Below are 17634 nucleotides of genomic sequence, written 5' to 3' on the forward strand. Positions count from 1 at the left end.
ATTGCACATAATTACAAAATAAAACTAAATTTAAAAATTAACCTCTAAAATTAAAATAAAATAACAAAGGAGCATGAATATGTAACAAACTGCTGGAGTAATCAAATAGATGAACTATTCAAAGTAACTTTAAGGCAGAGCAAATGCCTATACATCCTTAGTGGCATATACACCAAGAAAAAAAGATTAAAATAACAGCATTTCAGCAGTAATACTATTAGAAAAGGTGTTAGTATTTTTAAGGGGTTTTTTGTTTCTTTATTACATCTGAAAAAAATCCATATACAAAGAACCGAGACATGAGAAAGCATCGGTTCAAACAGGAGTGAATCTACAAGAATTAGGATTTGGGGAAGAGGGACAAGATTACCTAAACATTTCTTTTAAATTGGAAATTGAAAGCAAAATAGGTAAACAAAATCCTTACTAACACATAGTTATGAAGAAAAGCAAAATCGTAAGACTCTACATTTTTTTTAATTTTTTTTTTTTATTAAACTATACAGCCCTTAAGCTACTCCAGGGCTCCTCATAAACAAAAGAGAAATGAGGGGATTCATGTGACTGGTCCTCATATTGTTAAATGTCTTCCCCATCCCCAGCTTCTTCATGAAGCAAGTCTCCATCCTCCCAACTTGAAAGAGGTTGTGCATCATTCCATAGACATCTATCTTCTGGCTACACCCTCACATTTCCTTGATTTACCAGGTTTTCGTCTATGTTCTAGGAATACTGTATCATGCACTAGTAAGCTGGACATCTATCCTAAGCATATAAGACAATAACTGACAGGGAAAAAAATGTTTTTCAATTTTGTACTCAATCCATTTGGTGTATTTCAAAAGTTGAAATATTTTTCTTCATTTATCAGCGAAAGAAGTTAGAAATTAACTTCAAAAAAATTAGCAAATGGCAAACAATTCTTGAAAGTCACAGTCACATAAATAGTGCATCTTAGAAAAAAAAAAGAGGGGTATGATAGGTTCCACTTATTTTCATGAGTTTCATCAGTTACTGGACCGACTTAAGGGTGGAGAGAAAAGGCAATGTTCAAAAAGGAGTATGTTATTAAATGAGGCATTTATTATACTCCTTCTAAGAACACCAGGTGGGAACAAGTTTTCTAAACTGGGTCTAGGAAGTAGAATGTGGAATCAATCCATAAAGGCTGTCCATCAATCCATCAAACCATAAGGCTGTCCAGTGGTTAATGAACTTTAAAAACATGACTCAATGGGGATGCTTGGGGGGCTCAGCAGCTAAGTGTCTGCCCTTAGCATCCAGGTTCCAGATCTAGTCTCAAATCAGACTCCTTGCAGGGAGCTTGCTTCTCCCTCTGCCTGTGTCTCTGCCTCTCTCTGTGTCTCTTCTAAATAAGTAAATAAATAAATTAATTAATTAATTAATTAATATTTTTAAAAATGACTAAATAAAAACAAACTCCAAACACATGCTCTGCCCCCACACAACAAAAAACTAAATATCCCAGATTATTCTCCAGAGTGGATAGATGGAGTCTGGGAGCAGCTTCAATGACCCAAATTAGTCTGTTATAGAGTCATCATAAGCATGTCTTGCTTTTAAACAATTTTTTTAAAACAACAAAACAAAAACTCATATTAATCACCTCTGACAATACACAGTTACTCTAATAAACTAGTACTGAGAGGTGGAAGGAGATCATCCCTATAGGCCTTGTCTCACACCAGAGTGCCTGTGGGAAGGTGCAGGGCATTTGTCATTTTTGCAAAAACGAATTTTAACCTTTAATCTTTAGTTTGATTTAACATTGCTTTTAGAATGACGCTGACAACAGCTGTGCGGAAAGGGCTCTAGAGAGATGTTCATAGCAGCATGCACCTGCGGCTCTTCTTCAGTTCTGGAGGCCCTAGGGCAGCCAATATTGCTTCGTCAAATACATTCTTTAGGCCTTTCTGTGTGAGTGCAGAACACTTCACACACTTGACTGCCTTCAGGTCCCGGGCCAGCTTTTCAGCAGTCTCTGCAGTGATAGGCTTCTGTTTGTTGTTGGCAAGTTTCTCAATCGTAGAGGGGTCATCTCAGAGGTCAATTTGAGTCCCAACAAGCCAGAAAGGAGCCTTTGGACAAGGGTAAGTTATCTCTGGCACCCACTTTTCCTTCATATTTTCAAGTGAGGATGGAGAGACCACTGAAAAACAGACTAGAAATATATCTGTTTGTGGATAACTCGGCCGTCATCATCTGTCACTATCCTCTTGCCCTGCAGTACCAAAAAGTCCGAGAGTATATGGCTCTCCACCAATCATAACTATGACTGCATGTTTGTCAAAAAATAGTCAGTACATACTCAGATGGAAATCAGTTGTGTAGGATATCAGGACACATGTGTTACTAATGGCACCATTGCCCACAACACTGCACTTAATTCTCTGCATTGCTGAAACAGCACTGAATCCACTTTAAATATTTCAAAATCAGTGATGACCTTGTTGCTCCAACAGGACATTGGCAGCACTACACAGAGTCCCCTCCACTCTAGTATTGTTAATATGAAACTTCCATGTGTGCATTGTAGGACAAAGCAAATGATTTAGTATAAAACATTCCAATTCTAATATTTCTGTCATTGAGAATTGGGATTTGGAGGAAAGCCAGTGAAGAGGAAATACCCTGTAGTTCTGGCTTCGAATTAAAAGTATCAGTATAAAAAAATAAATAAAAAAAATAAAAGTATCAGTATAAATTTGTGATATGATGGTAACTTAAAAAAAAAATTCTTCCCTAGTTCTTTCTTTTGAAAAGGCTCAAAAACATTGCATAATAGCAATGAGAACCACTAGCATCCATACTGTAGTCTTAAAATATGGTTTCCAACTAAAAGATATCAGGGCTCTTTGGAGAGATAATTGACTGTAGGTTTGGGGCAGGAAGTGTATGTGATGATACTGGAACATATTGTCATACCAGATAGTAAATAATATTTTAAATACTATTAGGGTTATATCAAAAGAACTCAGGAGCCAAACTGAAGAGGTTCCCACTAAGCAAAGAAAGAACAATCTGAGCATCAATAACAGTAACATTGCTTTGGACTTGGATACTCCATACATGTTTACATTTATATTAATAGTAAGTAAAATAATTAATTTAATAGTTGTATTCCATTACGTGATGCTGATGAACAAATTCATCATTTTGAAAACTGGTAGATAAGAGAAAGAATGATGTATCCTGCATTTCCTATTCAAACGGTACCACTTTTTAAGCAGCTAGTAGATGAGATAAAATGTCTCTTTACAGAAGTTTTCCAGCAAGTAAATGAAGATAGAATATCATCATTTTGCAAGTTATATTAAATAAATGGCTTTAGGCATTGATTATCAGTGGTTGCTACACCTCAGTAAGAGAGATACTCAGGTATTATATGCTTTTAATGGAAGAACACACCGCTATCTAGAAAATGGTCTTGCAAAAAACGAAACAAACAAAACCACAACACAACAAAACAAAAAAACCTGGAATCTAAATCTTGTTAAACCTCAAGATCCAGGGCAGCCCGGGTGGCTCAGCAGTTAACGCCGCCTTTCACCCAAGGGTGATCCTGGGGTCCTGAAATCGAGCCCCACGTCAGGCTCCCTTCATGGAGCCTGCTTCTCCCTCTGCCTGTGTCTCTGCCTCTCTCTGTGTGTGTCTTTCATGAATAAATAAATGAAATCTTAAAAAAAAAAAAACCCTCAAGATCCAAATATCTACAAAATGATTAGAAAATATGTTACATGATACCACAGGAATGTAATCAGTAAAATGCAGGGTGAGGAAAACTGTAGGACAATCTAGTTTTTTGAAGAAAACTAAACCAAAAGAGGCAGAGAGAGAGAGAGAAATGGAGAGGAAACACATTGATTGAAGGAGACATACCAACCAATCATAATGTGTGCACTTAGTCAAAACTCTGATTCAAACAATCTGTAAAAAATTATACACACATGCATTCACATTTATGAAACAGCAAAAAATTAGAATGTAACTGGCTATTTCACGATATTGAAAAATTACTGTTTTTTTTCCCTTTTTTAATGATCTATTCATTTCTTTTTAGAATGAGGGAGAAAGAGAATGGGCATGTGGTGGTGAAGGGCAGAGAGAGAGGGAGCAAATCTCTAGCAGACTCCCCACTAAGTACAGAGTCTGATGAGGTGCTTGATCTCAGGACCTGAGATCATGATAAACTCTTAAATACAGAAAACAAACTGGTGGCTACCACAGAGGAGTAAATGGGAGGATGGGAGAAATAGATCAAGGAAATTAAGAGTACACTTATTGTGATGAGCACTGAATAATGCATATAGAATTGTTGAATCATTATATTATACACCTGAAACTAACATAACACTGTATGTTAATTATATTTCAATTCTTTAAATTCCATAATAAAAAGTAAAAAATATATACACTGATGCAAGTTCCCATTCTCAGATTCTAGTTTAATTGGTCTGGGGCTTAGGTATAAAAGAAAGAGATAGAGGAAGGAGGAGGAGGAAGAAGAGAAAAGGGAGAGAAAGAGGGTGGCAGGCAGAAGATCCACCTCTGTAGGATCCTAATGTGTGTGCAGCCTGGACTAAGAACCACTTGTCTACCCGCCAGCCATTCCGCTACTTCCAGGTACTCAGCCGTGTGGTTCTATCCCAGTTAGCTGGGATCCATGTTAAACATGCTGATCCCAGCCCTTATCCCAGAGGGACTTTTGGGAGGTTCAGGTAGGTTTGGGAGTATGTCATTCTGCTGTAAACCGACTGCGAAAATGCACATCAGAGAGGCCTTCCCATTGTTCCCCGTACACAGCCCTCACACCATCATTCATGGTATTGTTCATTTTATTCCTTCCTTCTTCCCCCTAAAATGTCTTCCCCTTATCCATTTTCAAATCAATAACCAAGTTCAAAATTCACCCATCTGTGAAGCCTAATCCCTTCAGCTGAAGGGATTCTTCCTCCTGTGAACTCAATTTTTTGCCCTTCCACAGGTTTATATCTGTTCATAGATAATGTTTCAGCTCCCTTACTCAATAATAAGCAGCCTTAGGTCAAAAGGCCTTTTTTTACATATCTTTGTAATTTCATAGAACTTAGACATACTTAAGACTTCACTAAGCCTATGCTAAATCAATGAAGTAATGAAAGTGTAACAGCTGAGATACTTACCCAGTAAGCTTTCTTAAGGACAGGTTAGCTTCCCCATTCCGCCTGCAATATGCAAGGAAGCACTTCTCCAGAAAGGTGGTACAGGCAGGAAGGCAGCTCAAGATATGTGACTATCAGCATTTCTCAAGAATCAGCCAAATAAGCTGTAAAATCTTAACTACATTCTAAATCAAAATGCCATGCTCACCGTTTTTACAAGCCAAAGAAATTGGTTTAAAGAAAAATATTCCAAGTCTTATTTTACATATAATAACTGTGTCCAAAAAATGTTGACTATCTTAGAGGCCACGTTTTATAAAAGTGTAAATAAATATGCCTTTATGTATAAATGTGCTTCAATTTTATGAGTCTTCTAAAGAAAAAGGGTATGTTTTTATAAAGACCTCTACTTCAAGTTCCTGAAGGAAAGGGGGAAAAAAAAACCTTTCAAACTTTGGGAGGTTTATCATTATAAATTAATGCGTAGTGTTCATTGAGTGCCTGCTGTGCTCAGCAGTTGATCTGATTCTCTCGCTCAGTCTTCTATGAGTTAGGATGATCCACAGCTCATCGAGGAGAACAGTGAGACCTGGAGAGGTCAGCTAACTGCCCAGCTCACTCAACTGGCAGAAATGGGATTCAAGCCTCCATGCATTTGATTCTTTCTTGTGTAGACCTTTGTTTTCTTAGAATGTTCCAGTCTTTTTTTTAAGGTTTTATTTATTCATGAGAGACACAGAGAGACAAAGAGGCAGAGTCACAGGAAGAGGCAGAGGGAGAAGCAGGCTCCAGGCAGGGAGCCTGATGCAGGACCCAATGCTGGGGCTCCAGGCTCACACCCTGGGCTGAAGGCAGGTGCTACACCACTGAGCCACCCAGGGATCCCCAGAACATTCTTGTCTTTTGAGATGAAAACCACACATGGGCAGGGAAGGGAGTGGGGAGGAGAAGGGAGGGTGGATTAGAGGATGAGAAACAAGATGGAGGGCTTGACAGAAATCAAACAGATCACCTTCCCTGTATTGAGCCTCTCTGATCTTCACCTTCCTTCTCTGTAATAACATGAACCATTGAGAGCAGTTGGGAGGATTGTGTAAAGTAATGCATATGAGGATCGTAGCTCAGTAAATGCAAGGTATTGGTAAAACAACTGGTGTAGTCAACTTTGGTCTCATCCTGAACTGGGTGTTCTTGTAAATTTCTCGTTACTGGGTTATCGACTAATTCAGTGATATAAACTGACTGACTTCATCCTACACAGATTCTGCTGAAATCACACAGATAATATCTAATTTGTTGTTGTTCTTTGGGGGTTTTCTTGTCAAATATCTTAAAGAACTATATATAAAAGAGAGTGTAATATTCAAAATGCTGCAGATCTTTGCAGGATCCCAAACCTATCAGCTAAGCTGCTCTCAACTACCTCACTTCCATGATCTGTCATATAAGCAGAAGGTTCCACTCTGTGCACAAATCTTGCCCAAAGGGATGAGACCCAGGAAGGTCAATGCAGTACACCTGTCACAATCAGCCTCCACAGCAGCCTTTCTGCAGCTTGTTTTACTTTACCCAGGGATAGCGATCATTATTTTTTCCTAGAGCAACCCTTCCTAAAGGCTCAGACCTGGCAGAAGGGAATGATCTAGGGAGGACACTGGGACATACAGGATGATAATTTTCCCTGTTTCTCTTTCCCTAATTAGATTGGCTTTATCCTAAACCAATTGGTAGATGTTGACCTCTTAGGATACCCATCAGAAAAAAATATATATTTTTTCTGGAATCCATTTCTACCATCCATCCAGAAGGTAAATAAGGGATTTTATGGAGTAGTCTGAGTCCATGGTTAAATTCTAAGGTGACCTGATACTGGGGGATGAGAATTATTCTGCCTTCAAACTGGTGTGAAGCTTGAACGATGGACAGTAGTGAAGGGTACTGAGAGAGACTGAACACCACTGATGAATTATCTTTTTATTGACCAATTATAGACACAGATATTATTTATGGAAAATGTTTATAATCTCTACATTGCTTGTGAGAAATATAAATTACTAACCAATATAAACAGTTCATAATTGTGTACAATCTTTAGTCCTCAAAACAAGGCTAGTGCCTTCTTACACCTGGACTGAAGAAGAAAATAATAAAATTAAGTGTCTATGTATAACGTAGAAATAACTTTATAAATATTTTGACAGAATGATCCAGAAACCCATACTAATAAGCATACATATTTTTTCCTGGCAAATAGTGTGGTTCTCATACCTCTACAATGGCTGAGAATCTCTTGCTCTCTGGGGGAATCTTTCACATACTAATTTATTCTCCCTTTATTCACAGAGAGCTAAGATTAAAGAGGCTACCCTTTTTAATGTAGTACAAACATTTCTTAAAACTTAAGATCATTCATGTTTTTCTAAAAGATATGTTCAGATGCTTACACTTTTAATAATACAGCTATTTAAAACATAAATACAAAAAACATAAGACGTAAATACAATATTAAAAGTATAATCTTGTTGTGGAACCAGCACTAAAAAAAAGGATTTTTTATTGTTAAAATCTTCCTGAAAGCACTCTGCATTTATGAGATTAAGCTGTTGTGAAGTCTGTTTTATCTATCCCTGAAATTATTTTGTCAGTCTTTTTAACTATCTAAGTATTTTTTACAGTTAGAATTAAAAACCCAAACCTATCATTAGTATTCTTATAAATCCTTAGTAGAAAATCTTTTTACCAAGGAAAAGAAACAGACAATTTCTTCTTAAGCAGAGGATGCCCTACAACCAGAAACAAGGCATAAGTGATGTAAATGACACATTTTTCAAAATTTTTATTTTCTCTATTAGAATGATATAGAAGACAAATTATAGCCAAATATACAAGAAAAGCTTGGTCATGCTTCCAGTACAAGGGATTAAGCTTTCTTCAGTGTTCCTGTACCATTCTACACTGGTTGTGAGTAGCATTAGCATAATCCTGAATTATTAAGAAAATTAGAGGTCAGATTTACTTTACAGGAGAATTCAACCTCTCTGAATCAGGACTGAGAGGGTCGTAGCATTCCAGATGTGAGCCTGGTGGTAGGTGTAAAGTGCACCACATGGAGAGAATGTGCACAGTAAGGAAAAAGACAAATTACCCAGAGCTATTACTGTCATTAGTTCCATCAGCCTGGGAAGCCCTCCCACAGCATATTCAGAGCAGTGTGTGGAGAGGGCCTGGGGCTTATCACATCTCGCAGGGGGTCGTCTTCTGCCGGGCATAGTCACATAGCTTGACATTTCAGTTTTTAAAAAAAGAGAAAGAAAGAAAGAAAGAAAAAGTCTGGGCCTTCATTCTCCATGCAGGCTTCTCTCACAGCTCTACAACCAGTAGCTAAAATAAAGGGAGCCAGCCCACTGAAGGCTGCAATCATTTATCTGATGACAGAATTGCTTGCCTTTCTAGAGGTGCACACTGTTCTTTCACATAATCAGTTTTAAGCCAAGGACAATAAGCCTGGGCTACTATATTATACCAGAAGCTCCTTTGGGGGTTGTTTCATTCACCTTTTGAATATTTTGCCATAATTAAAAGGTTAGGAATCTATGCCACAAGAAATGTGATGAAATAATAGAACATCCACAATAATGTCAGATGGACTATTACATTTAGACTGTACAATGGTAACCAATGAGAAGAGCTTAAGGGATCAATGGATGGAACAAAGCCTTTTTCTCAAGACGTTTTTGATTCTGGGAGTACAGATGGATAATACTTATTATAAGATATTAAGCAAAAGAGCAAAATACAATATATATTTTTATATATGCACATATATGATAAACATACACAAAAATTGTAACAAGGTAAGAATCTGCACTTCTGGGAAGTTATATGCAAACAAGAATTGGGTTGTACTAAAGTATGATTTTTTTAAAGATTATCTTTTAATTATTTGTTAAATCCTTTTAGAGTTGCATATTCTAAAAAAAAATAAATAAAAAAAATAAAGTTGCATATTCTCCTCAGTTAAAAGAAGCCATAGGAGTATATGTATACAAGCATTCTCATGAAGAAAATAGGAACAACAGAAAGGAAAACAGATCCCCTACCTTGTCTAAAATCAAGAAAAAGCATAAAGACTCAGCATCCATCTCAACAAAGAACAAAGAAAAGATGCACAGAACCAAGTAAATTCTTTCAGGAGAATAATTTTCTCATACTACTACTACTAATAATAATAATTAATAATAATAATAATAATAATACCATATTTAGGGTTTTTTACATAGTAGGCCCACATCAAACTAGTCCAACAACCCTTTTGTAAACACATGAAAAAGTGGTTCAGAAAAGTAAAGTAACATGCCCAAGGTCAAAGAGCAAGTATTAATATCCAAGACTGCCTGACTCCAGTAAATTATAGCACACTCTCTCACTCTCTCTCTCACCACACCTCCAACCCTATGTCTCTCTCTCATCATTTTATTAAACTCCAGCCCTCATTCTAAAATGGCAACTATTTTCTGTTTCTGTTTCTTCCTTGCCTTAATAAAGCAGTGCAGTTCCCTCTGACTTCGGTGGATCTTATAGTCACTCGTACTTTAATGTAAATACAGTAAATAAATATTTGAGTACTTGTTCTGCATTGTGCTGGTTCTGGGAATACAAAGCTGAAGAAAATAGACTCTGGGAACCTGTAGGCTAGTGGGGGATAGAAGCATGCAAGCAGGCAAAGGCAGTCTGTATGAGCACACAGCTGGGGCATTTGACCAGGGCTTCTTAGGGACCTGTTGTCTGAACTAAGAAACCAAAGGCTGAGTTGGGATTAGGCAGATGGATGGTGCATTATAGGAAATAATCCCTATAGAGGGCCAAGTGGGGAGAATCAAAAGAAGACAAAACCAAGACAAAACAAACATGGTACATTCCAGAAACTGAAAGTGACCCATAGAGCTGGACTTGGAGAGCAATGATAACCACAAACACATGGTTGTACCTATAAGTTTTGTTTACTGATGAGCTGAAGGGTTTGCTTTTCAAGGGAAAAAAATGATTCGTGATGTCAAAAAGCTACACTTAAAACTTTTTAGGCTTTCCTTGATTGCATGTCAACAATGAAAAGGGCTTTGTGAATAAACATATCAGAATGAAGTGTTGTTATGCAAATTGCAAGTGCAATTAATTTAAATGTAGTCGTGTCTCTAGCCATAGACTCTGAGACACTGGGCAACTTCTTTGGACTGGAGATTCCTTTTCTGCGACCTGGGATACACTTGTCTTACAAGTTTGTAGTTGAGAAAGAGAAACAATATAAAGCTAGCACCTAGTCTGGTGCCTGGTACACAGAAGACAACCATTAAATGGTAGTTCTAGTAGAAGAGTTTAGAGAGCCAAATGTTTATAAGTCTCATTTTTGTGACAAGAAGAAGGAAGTGCCATTTTCTCATCAGCCTCACACTTGATTTCCAGTCCTGACTGGCTGTTCAAATACAAGATTATTTCACTCATGGCAAACTTCAACTGGGTTAATGATTCGCAAGCCTTCTTCTCTTCCCCATACTTCCTATCCATTCATGTTTGATATAAGAATATGTGCTAGGGATCAGAGGCTATAGATCACAACAGAAGCCTTGATTCATTCAGGATACAGCCTCTGGGGACACTTAGGACATTCCTAAACTAAGAAGAAGGTGTCACAAAAGATCTCATTTACTGCCTCTGTCATCCAGCCACCCATCTAGCTTATGCATGGCTTACTATAGGGCTAATTAGTTCAATGCCAAGAGGTTTGGGGACTCTTATAGAATGTCCAACTTCATGAATTTATCCTGTTTTTCTAAGATCGTTAATTGCATTATGTCTTACAAAACCGAGACCTTCACGTAACTCTACAACTTTCCCAAACTTGTTGCTTAGGTATTCTTGCTAAGCAGTAGTGAGTGATTTCAGGCTGCCACTCTGATTTACTGGGTAGTGGGGAAGGAAAGGATTCTCATTGAATCTCAAGTATAAAAATAGATTTATCATCATTCATTTTGAAGAAAAATGCTTTTTTCTCTGTAGAAGAAAAACAATTTTCTGAAAACAAATGTAGACTCGCTTGTTGTGGCATTTTTTTTTCCATAAAGACAATCAAGACTTTGTATTTGGAAAAAAAGTAACTAATGTCAGGTGATAGCAAATTAGTCTAGTTATAAGAGGTAAATGATATTTCCACTACTAATATATTTTGTACATGATATACATTTTAGAAAGTACATAGGATAAACACAAATGCTAATTTTTTTCAGAAAAAATATAAATTAAATTGTGTGACAATTTAATTTTGTGTGACAATTTATTTTTGTGTGACAATTCTGGGTTACACAGGGAATAGAATAACTAAAACCTCTACAGTTATAGGGTGTCTTTATTTTATTGCCTATGTGCTTTAACATAATCCCAAATTTAGAGCCTGGGGAAAAAAATGAAATATCTATCATTCTGAGAGAAAAACAGCATTAAAGAAATTACCATGACAAAACATTTTTAAAACTAAGTATTTCAACTATCCTCACTGAAATCTTTTGCTTTGTCTAGTCACACTTTTCCATACTCCACCCTGTTCATTTACCCATCCCTTTCCATTTCATTTGTGTTGGCCTCAAATCAAGTAAGACTTTTTTCTTTTTCCTCAATTCATGGCTACCTTCACTAAAGATTCTATGTTTTATCCTCTTGATTATACTCCAAAGTATTGGGTAGGGGATAATTGATCTTCTAAAATTATTTTGAACTACAAATAATAACTAACCTAGTGTGTTTGTGTGTGTTACTAGGTTTAGTTTTTATTTACTCTTAATGGGTTTGCAGTACAGGCAAACCTACAGTTTTATATGCCCTATTATTTTGCACAGCGCGAAGTAAAACTCAGAGAAACTAGCAGTTATTGGGAAGAATACATTTCAGAAAAGGCAAGTTATGGTAAATTTTCTCACTGATTTTCCTTTGCCATAGACACCTTGGAGATGCAAAGCTGTATGCCATCTGATTCTGAAAAGTGTTTTCAGCCTGGCAAAGCATCAGCTGTATGATGGATCACAATACAAAATGCAGGAGGATTTTGCTTCTTGCCAGCTGAATTTCTAAGGCCCAACTGATGTCTTTACTTCCTGTAATTTTCAAACATGTTGTTTGTTTTCAGAGTCTTTTCAGCTGAGTTGTTAATAGTATAGTACTATAGAGTCCAAGGAACATCACCTTCTGATGAAACACATTTTAGCCTAGTGTCAACAAAACTAAGCAAATTGTTAACCTCTCAAACAGTTTTACAACATGCCAATAGACCTTTCTCCTCTTAGATTTTTGCCTAGTTTCTTATAATTGCTGGATAATTACCTCTCCACACTCACTTTCTTTTGACAGCTTAGTTGTAGCCTCTGGGATTTTAACATCTAATTGGTTTGTCTGCTTAGGTTGTGGATTCTCAAGTCTTCCTGATTTCAGCAAAGCCAGGCAGCCAGAGGTTAAAAACATTTTTGTAATTCTGTCCTCCAGAGTCTTTCTAAAAGGGTTAACAGAGGTGCCAGACTCTGGTACTTCTTCAGTCATTCTTCACAAATGTGGTAACTAGACTCAGTGAATACTTTGGCTATCAGAGTAGAGCTCTATAGAATCACTGCACTCAATAAATGTCCAATAACAATGGTGAGGAGTTAGATGAACTATATTTAAAGTATTTCTCCCCCTAATTCCCCTCCTAAATCTGGCTTCCATCTTTGCCTCTTTATGGTATCCAATGATCTCAATTCAGCCAAGTTCAAAGGCATTTTCTCTGTCCTTATCTTCCTTGATCTTTCTGATGTATGGGGCACAGCTTTTCATACCTGCCCCTTTGAAGACTTCTGGCTTCAGTTCCTGAGACATTTCTATTGTCTTTTATTTTTCTTCATCACCACCCTGATCTCTTCACCTATTTCTCACGTTTATATGTCTTTTTTTTTCTTATACTTTCCCAGTCACTTTTCTTCCAACAGATCTTTGATAATTACTATATTCCTTGTATCCTCTTGCTTTTTGCTTCTATTCCACACAGATTGCTTTGTTTTTACTAAGTTATATAGATGAATAACTTACAGATACCCTCCAACATTGATCCATTTCTTTCTTTATAGTCCCGGATACAACGAGGGCACATCAAAACTCAAATGTACAGTTTCAATATAGACCCAACGCAGTACATACGTATCTCATTTTCACTTTCTCAAGGCTCACCACTTCTTCAAAAGTCACTTCTTCAGAGAAGTCTTACTTGATCACTCTTCCTCAAATTCTCTGCACTGTTTATCTGCTTGATTTTTCTTCATAGCATCTATTACTACTTTCATATAGTGTGTATTTATTTGTATGTCATTGAAATGCACCACAAAAATACAGGTTTCATGAAGGCAAGAACTTTTTGCTTTGTCCACTGCCATATAGCCAGCACAAAGAACAGTGCACAGCATATAATAAGCACCAGATAAATATTTGAGAGAGTAAATGAATAAGTGAGTAAGGAAATGAACACATACATGATTTATTCAGAATCTGTCATTCAGATTCACAACCTTAGAGTTATCCTTGATTTCTTAGTATCTCAAAGCTCTATTCTATATTCTGTTGTAGGAGGGTAAGGCTAAGCTGATGTAATCAATGGGCCCAATAATAAATCAGCGGCTTAAAGAAGGTAAAAATTTGTTTCTCAATTATAGTTTAGGCTGAATGCTTAAGATAAGTGGGCAGCTGCATTCCTCAAAGTTATTTAGAACATTAGTTATTTCCATCATGTTGTCCCATCATACCCATAGGGCACTTTCATCATCTGCCCAGTTAAAGCTGGACTTTCATGGGTTCCAGCTAGCGGGAACGCAAAATAGAACATAAAGGAAGCACACCCCCAAGGCTAGAGTAACCTACATTATTCCTGCCTATATTCTGTTGGCAAGGATGTGCACCAAGGATGGTCAATATTCTGTATATGTGCACCAAGGATGGTCATGTGCACCACCCTCCAACTGTAAGGGAACCTAGGATATGTGGCCAATGCATGTGCTTATAAAGAAATGGAAAACAAATGTAGATGGGCGACTGCCAGTCTCCTCCACATTAGTCAATTTCTCAGAATATCTCTCAAACCAATGCTTTCCTTTTCTCCTCATGCTGCCTATAAAAAAGTCCATCCCTTGCCTGAAACCGCTATGATCCTTGACTTGCTTTTTTTCAAGCCTTCAATCTTTCATCTCACAAGCTTATCTCATTCCAAAAACCAAATGACTTCTCCAAATTATAACTATTTTTAATTCCTTGTCTCAGACTGCTGTGGCTAGCAATTTCTACCTATGCCAAATCTGAATTATTTGTTATGGATTTTAGTTCTCATCAGTCTCCATAACTACATGGGGATAAAGGATAAAAAGATAAAGGAGTCCAGTACATATTATATGCACTAGTCCGCATTCATAGGTTTGTCATTCCTAGATTTTTTTTTTTTTAGGAAGGAGACTTATATTTTCAGTTATATAGCATCACAATATGTTTTTTCTTCAAGGCCCTGGATATAAATGACTCTCAGATCAGTAGTTGATGATGGAACTTAAAAGTCACAAAATAAAGCTCGGACTTGGGTTGAAAACAAATCTTTATCACTAGAGCATTATATAAGCAATTAAAGTCTGTCAAACAATACTTTCTCTATTAGCTTTCTGTAAAAGCCTGTTTTTTTTTTTTAAACACAACATTTTATTTATTTGTTCATGAGAGACACACAGAGAGAGAGGCAGAGACACAGGCAGAGGGAGAAGCAGGCTCCATGCAGGGAGCCCGACGTGGGACTGGATCCCAGGTCTCCAGGATCACACCCTGGGCCAAAGGCAGGCACTAAAGGGCTGAGCCACCCAGGCTGCCCTAAAAGCCCATTTTTAAGGCAGAAGTACGCACTATATGTTCTGAGGACCTCTGAAGGGATGTCCCTGAAACTTTCTCAGGAGGTCTATAAGGTCAAACCCTTTTCATAATAATGCTAAAACATTATTTACCTTTTTACATTCATTCTCTCACAAATGGACATAGAGTTTTCCAAAGGCTACATAATGTGAGATATGGCCACAGATTGAATAATGAAGCAGATATGAGGATTAAGCTCTCTTATATTAAGCCAAATACTTAAAAGATTTGCAAAATTAGAAAACTCTGCGACTCCTCTCAATAAATTTCTTGTTTTGTGACCTATACTTATTTTTCTTTAAAAAGTTATTTATGGTAACATGTTATTTTAAATAAATAATAGATATTTCAAAGTCCTCACTTTTAACTTCTCATATAGTAATATTAATAAACATAACCCACATAAACAAAAGCTCTTTGAAATCCTCAATAATTTTGAACAGTACAAAGGGGTCCTGAAATCAAAGTTTGAGAATCACTACTTTCAGGAGATAAATTATAGTTTTGCTAATTTATTGCATCCACCCGCATCACCATTCAGCATTTCCCCTCAATTCCTAGAAGTAAGGAGAGTGGGCATCACTGAAAATGTCTACGAAATAGTTTCCATTCTCTGATCTAATGTAGTCCTCATTGAAGTCATCAAGGACAGAGTATTGCTTCTTTGATGTTCTGCTCTTAAACATATGCAGGAAAGAAGAAGAAATAGAGAACTGTGCTGAGAAACAGGTATAGAGGTCATTAAGAAAATGGGCTCTGTGGACTCTCATGCATAACGAATGACTGTAAAGTGCTTTACAGATAGAAAAGTGTCATGTCATGGCAGAAACAACCACCCTGCATCTTTTGCTCTAGGAGAAACCACCTCCTTTCTTGATATTCCTTATAAAGAAGATTTAAAATATTCTTAGTCAGTAGACTAAGCGATTCTGGAATATTTCAACTTGAAAAACCAAAACAACACTCATGATGAATAACATTTATCATTTATACTCTTGGACCATCACTCAATTCTGTAATGTTACAGATCCTATTCTGAGGCTAGCCACTTAGCTTTGCCCTAGAGAAAACTCTATACCACGGCCAAAGGCTGCCATAATACACGTTACAAATGCATATATTTATCCACAAGAATGATTTCATAGAGTCCATCACCACTACAAAATGAAAACAAATAAACAAAGCGTCACTCAAATTCTGGTAAATAATTCAATGGAAACAACTTCCTATATGTTGAGTAAGCAGTATATAACCAGCTTTGGTCCCAGGTCTCACTGGTAGAGAATCTATTGGATTTGCCTGGCAGAAATATTTCTGAACTATTAGTTAAATAAAGTTACTCCAAAAATTCTAAAAGGGGGTGGGAGTATTTTCAGGCCCTTTAAAAAAATAATACATCTGGTGTTAAAGCCAATTCTAATCCAGCCACTTCATATGCTCATTTGCACCTGCAAGACTAACACTCTGGGCTTTGATGTGATGGAAACGACTTTTTAGGTCATTTTAGCCCTAGCATACTTGCTATAAAGACATTGCTGGGTGAAATATCTCCACGTGCTGTTTTGCACATGACACATAAAGACATTTTCCATTAACGTTAATGAGACCTATGAATCCATTGATGGGATAACAGAACTAAAAGGTGAGGTTTTATTGGTGATATACCATCTTTCATCCAAGTGTTTAACTTCTCGTAAATGGGCAGAAATTTGTCCATGCAGAAAATGCAAGAGTGACTAGTGTCTCTGAAGTTGTAAAGACTTCAAGGATACATCATAGTTTTAAAAATATGAAATGTACTTTGATACAAATACAGAATTCTAAGTAGTGATCTCTAAGATATTTCCATGTGTTACTGCGGAAAGTGAATTATTTCAAAATTTACTAAGCATTTTCATTCTCCAGAAACTGATAATCTATATGTTCCACAATTAGTCCTTGTAGACACTCAGCATTCACTGTTGGTGGAAACAAATTACTGCATTTTACAAATAAAGTCACCCATCTTGTTTTAGGAATTATATCTTAACTGTACTTGGGTTGACAGGCAATTTTAATTTCAAGTATTTCTTTTTAAGAATTGATATACCATAACAAAATTTTTTAACTACTGGTATAAAATTTTAAATAACTAGCAGGTATATTTTATGAGTTTAAAATGAGATTTTTTTTCACTATTTGATCCATAAGTATTTTTCCCTGTGTTGCTTAAAATATACTGTTTTAAAGTATATATGCTTTTTTCACAAATCTATCTCATTTTTTTCTGTTTCCTGCTAGTCCTCTCCCAAAATCAAATATGCTTTTTCCTTTGCTAAAGCTATTTTTAAAGTAAACCTTCTGTACATACCAAAAACCAAATCAATAGTTGTTCAATAAGTAATCATTGAAAATTTTAAGGCAAAAAGTTTTTATCTGGGTGTGGGCATTTTTTTTTTAACGAAGGAAGAGAAAATTTATTTAAAACTAATTAAGAATATAGGTAATTTAAGTTATCAAAATGACTGCAGGATAGAAC

The 17634-nt window shown here is 36.5% G+C and overlaps 1 pseudogene; it reads right to left on the minus strand.

Annotated features, from left to right (window-relative positions):
* Nucleotides 1-1844: 1844 nt before the first annotated feature.
* On the minus strand, nucleotides 1845-2417 carry LOC140631605 (cell division control protein 42 homolog pseudogene; annotated as a pseudogene).
* Nucleotides 2418-17634: the final 15217 nt, after the last annotated feature.

This window comes from Canis lupus, chromosome 4 (genome assembly GCF_048164855.1).
Source record: "Canis lupus baileyi chromosome 4, mCanLup2.hap1, whole genome shotgun sequence".
Classification (NCBI taxonomy): Eukaryota; Metazoa; Chordata; class Mammalia; order Carnivora; family Canidae; genus Canis; species Canis lupus.